Source organism: Coregonus clupeaformis, chromosome 13 (assembly GCF_020615455.1).
Source record: "Coregonus clupeaformis isolate EN_2021a chromosome 13, ASM2061545v1, whole genome shotgun sequence".
NCBI classification, from domain to species: Eukaryota; Metazoa; Chordata; class Actinopteri; order Salmoniformes; family Salmonidae; genus Coregonus; species Coregonus clupeaformis.
Window position 1 is genome coordinate 35,844,373 of NC_059204.1, and position 10,950 is coordinate 35,855,322.

A 10,950-nucleotide genomic window follows, 5' to 3' on the forward strand; every position below is an offset into this window, starting at 1 on the left:
ACCACTTCTCAGTTCCTATGCTTCCTGGCTGATGTTTTGGTCACTTTTGAATGCTGGCGGTGCTTTCACTCTAGCGGTAGCATGAGACGGAGTCTACAACCCACACAAGTGGCTCAGGTAGTGCAGCTCATCCAGGATGGCACATCAATGCGAGCTGTGGCAAGAAGGTTTGCTGTGTCTGTCAGCGTAGTGTCCAGAGCATGGAGGCGCTACCAGGAGACAGGCCAGTACATCAGGAGATGTGGAGGAGGCCGTAGGAGGGCAACATCCCAGCAGCAGGACTGTTACCTCCGCTTTTGTGCAAGGAGGAGCAGGAGGAGCACTGCCAGAGCCCTGCAAAATGACCTCCAGCAGGCCACAAATGTGCATGTGTCTGCTCAAACGGTCAGAAACAGACTCCATGAGGGTGGTATGAGGGCCCGACGTCCACAGGTGGGGGTTGTGCTTACAGCCCAATACCGTGCAGGACGTTTGGCATTTGCCAGAGAACACCAAGATTGGCAAATTTGCCACTGGCACCCTGTGCTCTTCACAGATGAAAGCAGGTTCACACTGAGCACATGTGACAGACTTGGCAGAGTCTGGAGACGCCGTGGAGAACGTTCTGCTGCCTGCAACATCCTCCAGCATGACCGGTTTGGCGGTGGGTCAGTCATGGTGTGGGGTGGCATTTCTTTGGGGGGCTGCACAGCCCTCCATGTGCTCGTCAGAGGTAGCCTGACTGCCATTAGGTACCGAGATGAGATCCTCAGACCCCTTGTGAGACCATATGCTGGTGCGGTTGGCCCTGGGTTCCTCCTAATGCAAGACAATGCTAGACCTCATGTGGCTGGAGTGTGTCAGCAGTTCCTGCAAGAGGAAGGCATTGATGCTATGGACTGGCCCGCCCGTTCCCCAGACCTGAATCCAATTGAGCACATCTGGGACATCATGTCTCGCTCCATCCACCAATGCCACGTTGCACCACAGACTGTCCAGGAGTTGGCGGATGCTTTAGTCCAGGTCTGGGAGGAGATCCCTCAGGAGACCATCCGCCACCTCATCAGGAGCATGCCCAGGCGTTGTAGGGAGGTCATACAGGCACATGGAGGCCACACACACTACTGAGCCTCATTTTGACTTGTTTTAAGGACATTACATCAAAGTTGGATCAGCCTGTAGTGTGGTTTTCCACTTTAATTTTGAGGGTGACTCCAAATCCAGACCTCCATGGGTTGATACATTTGATTTCTATTGACAATTTTTGTGTGATTTTGTTGTCAGCACATTCAACTATGTAAAGAAAAAAGTATTTAATAAGATTATTTCATTCATTCAGATCTAGGATGTGTTATTTTAGTGTTCCCTTTATTTTTTGAGCAGTGTACACATCCAATGAAAGGCAGCCACTGTGACTAGATATTTTCATTTGATCATTCTTGGCTGTGGATTTCCCCTTGTTTTTTTTACTGGTTATGGACTAACAGCCAGATGACCTCAACAACTGGCTGACATAGTAGATCAATACCATAATACACGGTCTAATAGAAAACATTGTTTTTGAACATATTAACATTTGTCTGGCCATCTTGTACCTGCTGATGTCATACTGTACCCTTACTGTAAAGGTACAGTACGCATCACATTCTTACATTCCCCTTACATTGCTGCATTGCTGTACCAATTTAGACTATGAGAAAGAAGTGTTGTTGGTGTTAGAAATTATGTGTGTGAATTAGCTCTAAAAGCGGTTCTCTATCTATAGTTAATAATCTATCTACTGTATAGTTGATGTGGGAAGGAATTGAAAAATGCTGTTTTCTCTCACCATGTCAGCAGATGGTGCATTGATTATGAAACTGAATGACTCTTACTCGATTTTAGAATGTGGTGGTGAGACTACTGAAAAGATACAGTATCACAAGTTAATTTTTTTCCTCCGAATGTGAGCCAGTGAGTTTGGGCAAAACACAACCCGTCCAAAAATGAGCATTGACTTAAGGTTACTTGCATAACCCCGGTTCTCTGATAATATAAGTGAGGTATCTCACTATGGGGAATGCCCTTCGAGGCGATGACCACAAGGAAACTCCAATCACCCAACGTAGACAGGAAGCATGGTGAATAGTGGGGAACCCCACTCCTTATAAGGCGCCATGATCCACCCTCTAGTCATTATCAAGAATATGTTTTCTTTCTTATTGATAGCATGAAGGGAAATGTGGTGATATACCTCACTCATATTATTAGAGAACCGGGGTTACGCAAGTTACCGTAAGTTCTCTTTCAAATACTTATTTCGGTATTTCACTATGGAGATATAGCCAACTCCCGTAGCGCTCATTTACTCTCCGAAGCTAAGTAGTCTCAAGAGCATCACCCCTCAGAGGCCCCGACACTGAGCACCGTATGCACCAACGAGGGCGCAGTGACGTCCAGTCGGTAGAACCGCATTACAGATCTAACTGAGATGCCTTTGAACAATGCCCATGACACAGCCCTACCTCTGGTGGAGTGAGCTCTCAAGCCCTCCGGAGGTGGTAACCCCTCGCTATTATAAGCCACTATAATAGCCTCCACTATCCAGTAGGATAGGCACTGACGAGAAATGGGCCTGTCCGTATAGAGAGGTGCCCAAGAGACAAAGAGCTGGTCGCTCTTTCGTAGGGCTCTAGTCCTGTCCATGTAGATGCGCAGGGAGTGCACAGGACACAAGTGAGGAAAAGGGCGGTGGGTGAAAGCTCTAACGTGAGGCAATTGTAAGCACTGCTGACTTCACAAAATCAGGGTTAGGCTGTAAAGTAACCTTGGATAACCCCAGGGCAAATTGCAGGCAAGAGTGGTGGACTGACAGTGCGTGCAGCTCACTCACCCGCTTTGCGGACGTAATGGCTATATGTAAAGCTGTTTAAAATAAGAGAAATCTCATTCCCACGCTTTCCAGCGGCTGGAATGGCTGCTGTGAAATGGCCTCAAGCGCAATAGATACAGCTGAAGTCGGAAGTTTACATACACCTTAGCCAAATACATTTAAACTCAGTTTTTCACAATTCCTGACATTTAATCCTAGTAAAAATTCCCTGTTTTAGGTCAGTTAGGATCACCACTTTATTTTAAGAATGTGAAATGTCAGAATAATAGTAGAGAGAATAATTTATTTCAGCTTTTATTTATTTCATCACATTCCCAGTGGGTCAGAAGTTTACATACACTCAATTAGTATTTGGTAGCATTGCCTTTAAATTGTTTAACTTGGGTCAAACGTTTCGGGTAGCCTTCCACAAGCTTCCCAAAATAAGTTGGGTGAATTTTGGCCCATTCCTCCTGACAGAGTTGGTGTAATTAATTCAGGTTTGTAGGCCTCCTTGCTCGCACACGCCTTTTCAGTTCTGCCCACAAATGTTCTATAGGATCGAGGTCAGGGCTTTATGATGGCCACTCCAATACCTTGACTTTGTTGTCCTTAAGCCATTTTGCCACAACTTTGGAAGTATGCTTGGGGTCATTGTCCATTTAGAAGACCCATTTGCGACCAAGCTTTAACTTCCTGACTGATGTCTTGAGATGTTGCTTCAATATATCCACATAATTTTCCTTCCTCATGATGCCATCTATTTTGTGAAGTGCACCAGTCCCTCCTGCAGCAAAGCACCCCCACAGCATGATGCTGCCACCCCTGTGCTTCACGGTTGGGATGGTGTTCTTCGGCTTGCAAGCAACCCCCTTTTTCCTCCAAACATAACGATGGTCATTATGGCCAAACAGTTCTATTTTTGTTTTATCAGACCAGAGGACATTTCTCAAAAAAGTACGATCTTTGTCCCCATGTGCAGTTGCAAACCGTAGTCTGGCTTTCTTATGGCGGTTTTGGAGCAGTGGCTTCTTCCTTGCTGAGCGGCCTTTCAGGTTATGTTGATATAGGACTCGTTTTACTGTGGATATAGATACTTTTGTACCGGTTTCCTCCAGCATCTTCACAAGGTCCTTTGCTGTTGTTCTGGGAATGATTTGCATTTTTCGCACCAAAGTACGTTCTTCTCTAGGAGACAGAACGTGTCTCCTTCCTGAGCGGTATGACGGCTGCGTGGACCCATGGTGTTTATACTTGCGTACTATTGTTTGTACAGATGAACGTGGTACCTTCAGGCGTTTGGAAATTGCTCCCAAGGATGAACCAGACTTGTGGAGGTCTACAATGTTTTTTCTGAGGTCTTGGCTGATTTCTTTTGATTTTCCCATGATGTCAAGCAAAGAGGCACTGAGTTTGAAGGTAGGCCTTGAAATACATCCACAGGTACACCTCCAATTGACTCAAATTATGTCAATTAGCCTATCAGAAGCTTCTAAAGCCATGACAATCATGAATCCCGCTTCCTGAGTCTGTTTCTGCCTGAGTTGCCTGTTTTCTGTCTTGGAGTCTGTTTCCTGAAGGTTCCTGAACGCACCCTGTCTGGTTGCCGGGCGACGAAGCTAGGCGGGAGATCTCTCGATTACCCGCACCTGCATCTCATCAGCTATCTGCACACCTGGTCCTGATCATCACCTCTTCATAAGCTCTGACCTGACATCCATTCCCTGCCGGATCGTTAGCCATGAACAGTATGTTGTGTCAGCGTATCAGCATCAAAGTTACTAGAGTTAGTTTTGTTGTTTTGTACTTTTTGCTTGCCGTGTACTTACCTTCGTTTACTCTGTCTACAGTCATTCTCCCGGAACATTCACCCCACCGCTGCCTGGTCGTCGGTGGCTTCTGTGCCATCATTGGATCTGCCTATTCACTCCCACCAACTCACCTCCGCTGCCCGCTCCGTCTCCTGGATTATTCTGCTTCCACATTTTAATCTGTAAATAAATACTCACCTTCATTCTACTCACCTTGTCCTGGTCTGCTTCTGGGTTCTGCTTTAGAGAAGCGTGACAATGACATCATTTTCTGGAATTTTCCAAGCTGTTTAAAGGCACAGTCAACTTAGTGTATGTAAACTTCTGACCCACTGGAATTGTGATACAGTGAATTATAAGTGAAATAATCTGTCTGTAAACAATTGTTAAAAATTACTGAATTATGAATCCTCATGGGCCAGGCCCAAAGAGCCAGAATATCCAGATGAGGATGGAAAATCTCTCCGTCTGCTTGGGTCAACAGATCCCTGCCCAACGCCAGCTGACAGGGCTGGTGATAAAGGAGTGAAATTATCTCCACTAGCCACAGCTGTCCTGGTCATCGAGGTGCTATAAGAATGAGGAATAAGCTCTGGTCCGTCACTCCCTTGGCCACGGGTGTGCTAGCGTGTCCACCCCTAGTGGCGCGTCACGACTTGCTAGTGCAAAGAACAGTGGACAGTGTGTGTCTTTGCGCAATGTGAAGAGATCTACGGACGCTTGTCCGTATTTCTCCCACACTTTGGCCACCACTTGGGGATGGAGTCTCCGGTCCCCATATAGGGGATTCCATTCTGTATTCATTACACCTGGGACATGAGTCAAACGTAAAGAGAGAAGATGTGCGCTGCTCCACAGAATAAGCTTGTGGGCTAGTCTGCACAGTTGAAGAGATCAGGTGCAGTGTTGGGGAAGCTACTCTGAAGATATACAGTGGGGGGGGGAAGTATTTAGTCAGCCACAAATTGTGCTAGTTCTCCCACTTAAAAAGATGAGAGAGGCCTGTAATTTTCATCATAGGTACACGTCAACTAGGACAGACTAATTGAGGAAAGAAAATCCAGAAAATCACATTGTAGGATTTTAAATAAATTTATTTGCAAATTATGGTGGAAAATAAGTATTTGGTCACCTACAAACAAGCAAGATTTCTGGCTCTCACAGACCTGTAACTTCTTCTTTAAGAGGCTCCTCTGTCCTCCACTCGTTACCTGTATTAATGGCACCTGTTTGAACTTGTTATCAGTATAAAAGACACCTGTCTACAACCTCAAACAGTCACACTCCAAACTCCACTATGGCCAAGACCATAGAGCTGTCAAAGGACACCAGAAACAAAATTGTAGACCTGCACCAGGCTGGGAAGACTGAATCTGCAATAGGTAAGCAGCTTGGTTTGAAGAAATCAACTGTGGGAGCAATTATTAGGAAATGGAAGACATACAAGACCACTGATAATCTCCCTCGATCTGGGGCTCCACGCAAGATCTCACCCCGTGGGGTCAAAATGATCACAAGAACGGTGAGCAAAAATCCCAGAACCACACGGGGGGACCTAGTGAATGACTTGCAGAGAGCTGGGACCAAAGTAACAAAGCCTACCATCAGTAACACACTACGCCGCCAGGGACTCAAATCCTGCAGTGCCAGATGTGTCCTCCTGCTTAAGCCAGTACATGTCCAGGCCCGTCTGAAGTTTGCTAGAGTGTATTTGGATGATCCAGAAGAGGATTGGGAGAATGTCATATGGTCAGATGAAACCAAAATATAACTTTTTGGTAAAAACTCAACTCGTCGTGTTTGGAGGACAAAGAATGCTGAGTTGCATCCAAAGAACACCATACCTACTGTGAAGCATGGGGGTGGAAACATCATGCTTTGATTCTGTTTTTCTGCAAAGGGACCAGGACGACTGATCCGTGTAAAGGAAAGAATGAATGGGGCCATGTATCGTGAGATTTTGAGTGAAAACCTCCTTCCATCAGCAAGGGCATTGAAGATGAAACGTGGCTGGGTCTTTCAGCATGACAATGATCCCAAACACACCGCCCGGGCAACGAAGGAGTGGCTTCGTAAGAAGCATTTCAAGGTCCTGGAGTGGCCTAGCCAGTCTCCAGATCTCAACCCCATAGAAAATCTTTGGAGGGAGTTGAAAGTCTGTATTGCCCAGCGACAGCCCCAAAACATCACTGCTCTAGAGGAGATCTGCATGGAGGAATGGGCCAAAATACCAGCAACAGTGTGTGAAAACCTTGTGAAGACTTACAGAAAACGTTTGACCTGTGTCATTGCCAACAAAGGGTATATAACAAAGTATTGAGAAACTTTTGTTATTGACCAAATACTTATTTTCCACCATAATTTGCAAATAAATTCATTAAAAATCCTACAATGTGATTTTCCGGAAAAAAAATTCTCATTTTGTCTGTCATAGTTGACGTGTACCTATGATGAAAATTACAGGCCTCTCTCATCTTTTTAAGTGGGAGAACTTGCACAATTGGTGGCTGACTAAATACTTTTTTCCCCACTGTAGTTTACCAAGCTACCAATTACGTCACACTGAAAGAAGTTAAGCTACACTAAAGCTAACCTTAAGAAAAATGTTGTTTACTTAACAAAAATTACTTAGAAAAAGTAGTTCACTCCATCCAAACTACTTCGTGGAAAATTATCACATGTAAATCTGAAATTCCATAGACTACAAATTGCAAGAACAGATCACTTTGCGGTCATATGTTAACAGAATTTGTAATTTAGCCTATTAAATACAAAACTGTTTCAAGTGAGAATTGGGCAGGTCTGATGTGGAAAAATAAAATAAATTCTTGCCTACTTCACTCATATATATATTTTTTAAATTGCTAAAAAAGTATTGTGTAGTTCCAGTAGTTAGCTACATGGCAAAAAAGTAATTAACTACTGAAAACACTACCTACATTTTAATTTAGTTCAACTACCACCAAGCTACTGTAAAATGTAGTTAAATTACTAGTTGAACTAAATGTAGTTCACTACTCCCCAATACTGATCAGGTGCCACCCTGGTGGTTGATGTATGCCACCACAGTTGTATTGTCAGAACTGACCAGGATGTGACAATTCTGAAGAAAAGGTAGAAAATGCTTATGGCCAGAAGCACTGTAAGAAACTCAAGGTAATTTACAGCTGTATGTGGGCATGACGGAGTTGTGGGGACCACTATCTGTTCACTGCTCTGCCCTCATGGTGTAACATAGACGCTGGGAGTCAGGAAGCAGGTGCAGTTGGAGAGTTTAATAGAACACGAACAATAAACAATACAAAAACAGGAGTAGTGTCAAGGTGACGTGTATGCGGGAAACGAAGTCAAGCGCAGGACACCGAACTACTGGCAGAACGTACTTTACTTAACACAGTAAAGAAAGTACAAAACAAACCTCCAAACAGGGAGGAACAAATAACGCATACAACCAGCACTGCCGACCTAACGGAAAACAATCACACACAATAACCAATGAGAGACAGGGGTTTATAAAGGGAATACAATATAACATAATGGGAAACAGGTGCAAACAATCAGGACAAACTAGACAAACACCGAAACATAGATCGGTGGCAGCTAGTACTCCGGGGACGACGAACGCCGAAGCCTGCCCGAACAAGGAGGTGGGGCAGCCTCGGCTGATTCCGTGACAGTACCCCCCCCCCTTGACGCGCGGCCCCAGCCGTGCGCCGACCCCGGCCTCGGGGACGGCCAGGAGGACGCGGAGCAGGGCGAGTCGGATGACTCCGGTGGAAGTCCCTCAACATGGAGGGATCTAGGATGTCCCTCCTAGGGACCCAGCACCGTTCCTCCAGACCGTACCCCTCCCACTCCACAAGGTACTGCAGGCCCCCCATCCTACGCCTCGAATCCAAGATGGAATGGACTGAGTAAGCCGGAGCCCCCTCGATGTCCAACGGGGGCGGAGGAGCCTCTCGTATCTCATTCTCCTGGAGTGGACCAGCCACCACCGGCCTGAGGAGAGACACATGGAACGAGGGGTTAATGCGGTAATTAATGGGCAGTTGTAACCTATAGCATACCTCGTTCAATCTCCTCAGGACTTTAAATGGCCCCACAAACCGCCGACCCAGCTTCCGGCAGGGCAGGCGAAGGGGCAGGTTTCGGTGCATACACCGGAGCCTCACTGCGGTGGCGATCGGCGCTCGCCTTTTGCCGCCTGATAGCCCACTGCAGGTTCCAGGTTTCTTCCGAGCGCCGAAACCACCCGTCCACCGCAGGGGCTTCGATCTGGCTCTGATACCAAGGTGCCAGAACCGGCTGATAACCTAGCACACACTGGAAAGGCGTAAGGTTAGTGGAGGAGTGGCAGAGTGAGTTTTGGGCTATCTCTGCCCAGGGAATATATCCTGACCACTCCTCCTGCCGGTCCTGGCAATAGGACCTCAGAAACCTACCCACATCCTGGTTCACTCTCTCCACCTGCCCGTTACTCTCGGGGTGAAAACCTGAGGTAAGGCTAATCGAGACCCCCAGACGTTCCATAAACGCCCTCCAGACTCTAGAGGTGAACTGGGGACCCCGATCAGACACTATATCCTCAGGCACCCCGTAGTGCCGGAAAACGTGTGTAAACAGGGCGTCAGCAGTTTGTAGGGCTACTCCCGAGTGGCGCAGTGGTCTAAGGCACTGCATCGCAGTGCTAGCTGTGCCACTAGAGATCCTGGTTCGAATCCAGGCTCTGTTGTAGCCGGCCGCGACCGGGAGACCCATGGGGCGGCGCACAATTGGCCCAGCATCGTCCAGGGTAGGGGAGGGAATGGCCGGCAGGGGATGTAGCTCAGTTGGTAGAGCATGGCGTTTGCAACGCCAGGGTTGTGGGTTCGATAAAAATAATGTATGCGCTAACTGTAAGTCGCTCTGGATAAGAGCGTCTGCTAAATTACTAAAATGTAAATGTAGGGCAGTAGGGAGACCTGGCATAGGAATGATACGGCAGGCCTTCGAAAACCGATCCACAACGACCAAGATCTTCGTGTTCCCCTGGGAGGGGGGAAGGTCCGTGACAAAATCCACCGATAGGTGAGACCACGGCCGTTGTGGAACGGGTAGGGGTTGTAACTTCCCTCTGGGCAGGTGTCTAGGCGCCTTACACTGGGCGCACACCGAGCAGGAGGAAACATAAACCCTCACGTCCTTAGCTAAAGTGGGCCACCAGTACTTCCCACTAAGGCAGTGCACTGTCCGACCAATACCAGGATGACCAGAGGAGGGTGACATGTGAGCCCAATATATCAATCGATCTCGAACCTCGAGCGGCACGTACCTCCGACCCTCTGGACACTCTGGGGGAGTAGGATCGGTATTTAACGCCCGCTCGATGTCCGCATCAACCTCCCACACCACCGGTGACACCAGACAAGACTCCAGGAGTATGGGAGTGGGCTCAATGGACCTCTCCTCTGTGTCATATAGTCGGGACAGGGCGTCTGCCTTAGCGTTCTGTGACCCTGGTCTATAGGTGAGCTTAAATACAAATCGGGAGAGAAACATAGACCACCTTGCCTGGCGAGGGTTCAGCCTCCTCGCTGCCCAGATGTACTCCAGGTTACGATGGTCAGTCAGAATGAGAAAAGGGTGTTTAGCCCCCTCAAGCCAATGCCTCCACACCTTCAGGGCCTGAACCACAGCCAACAGCTCCCTGTCCCCCACGTCATAATTGCGCTCCGCCGGACTGAGCTTCTTAGAATAGAAAGCACAGGGGCGGAGTTTTGGTGGCGTACCCGAGCGCTGAGACAGCACAGCGCCGATCCCAGCCTCGGGGACGCATCCACCTCAACTTGGAATGCGAAAGAGGGATCCGGATGTGCCAGCACCGGAGCCGAGGTAAACAGGTCCTTCAGATGTCTAAACGCCCTGTCCGCCTCAGCCGACCACTGCAGACGCACCGGACCCCCCTTTAGCAGGGAGGTAATGGGAGCTGCTACCTGTCCAAAGCCCCGGATAAACCTCCAGTAGTAATTGGCAAAACCCAAGAACCGCTGCACTTCCTTCACCGTGGTGGGAGTCTGCCAATTACGCACGGCAGAAACGCGGTCAATCTCCATCTCCACCCCTGACGTGGACAACCGATGTCCCAGGAAGGAGATGGACTCCTGGAAGAATAGACATTTCTCCGCCTTCGCATACAGGTCATGCTCTAACAGTCTACCAAGCACTCGACGCACCAGGGACACATGCTCGGCTCGTGTAGCGGAGTATATTAGAATGTCATCAATATACACCACTACACCCTGTCGATGCAAGTCCCGGAAAATCTTGTCC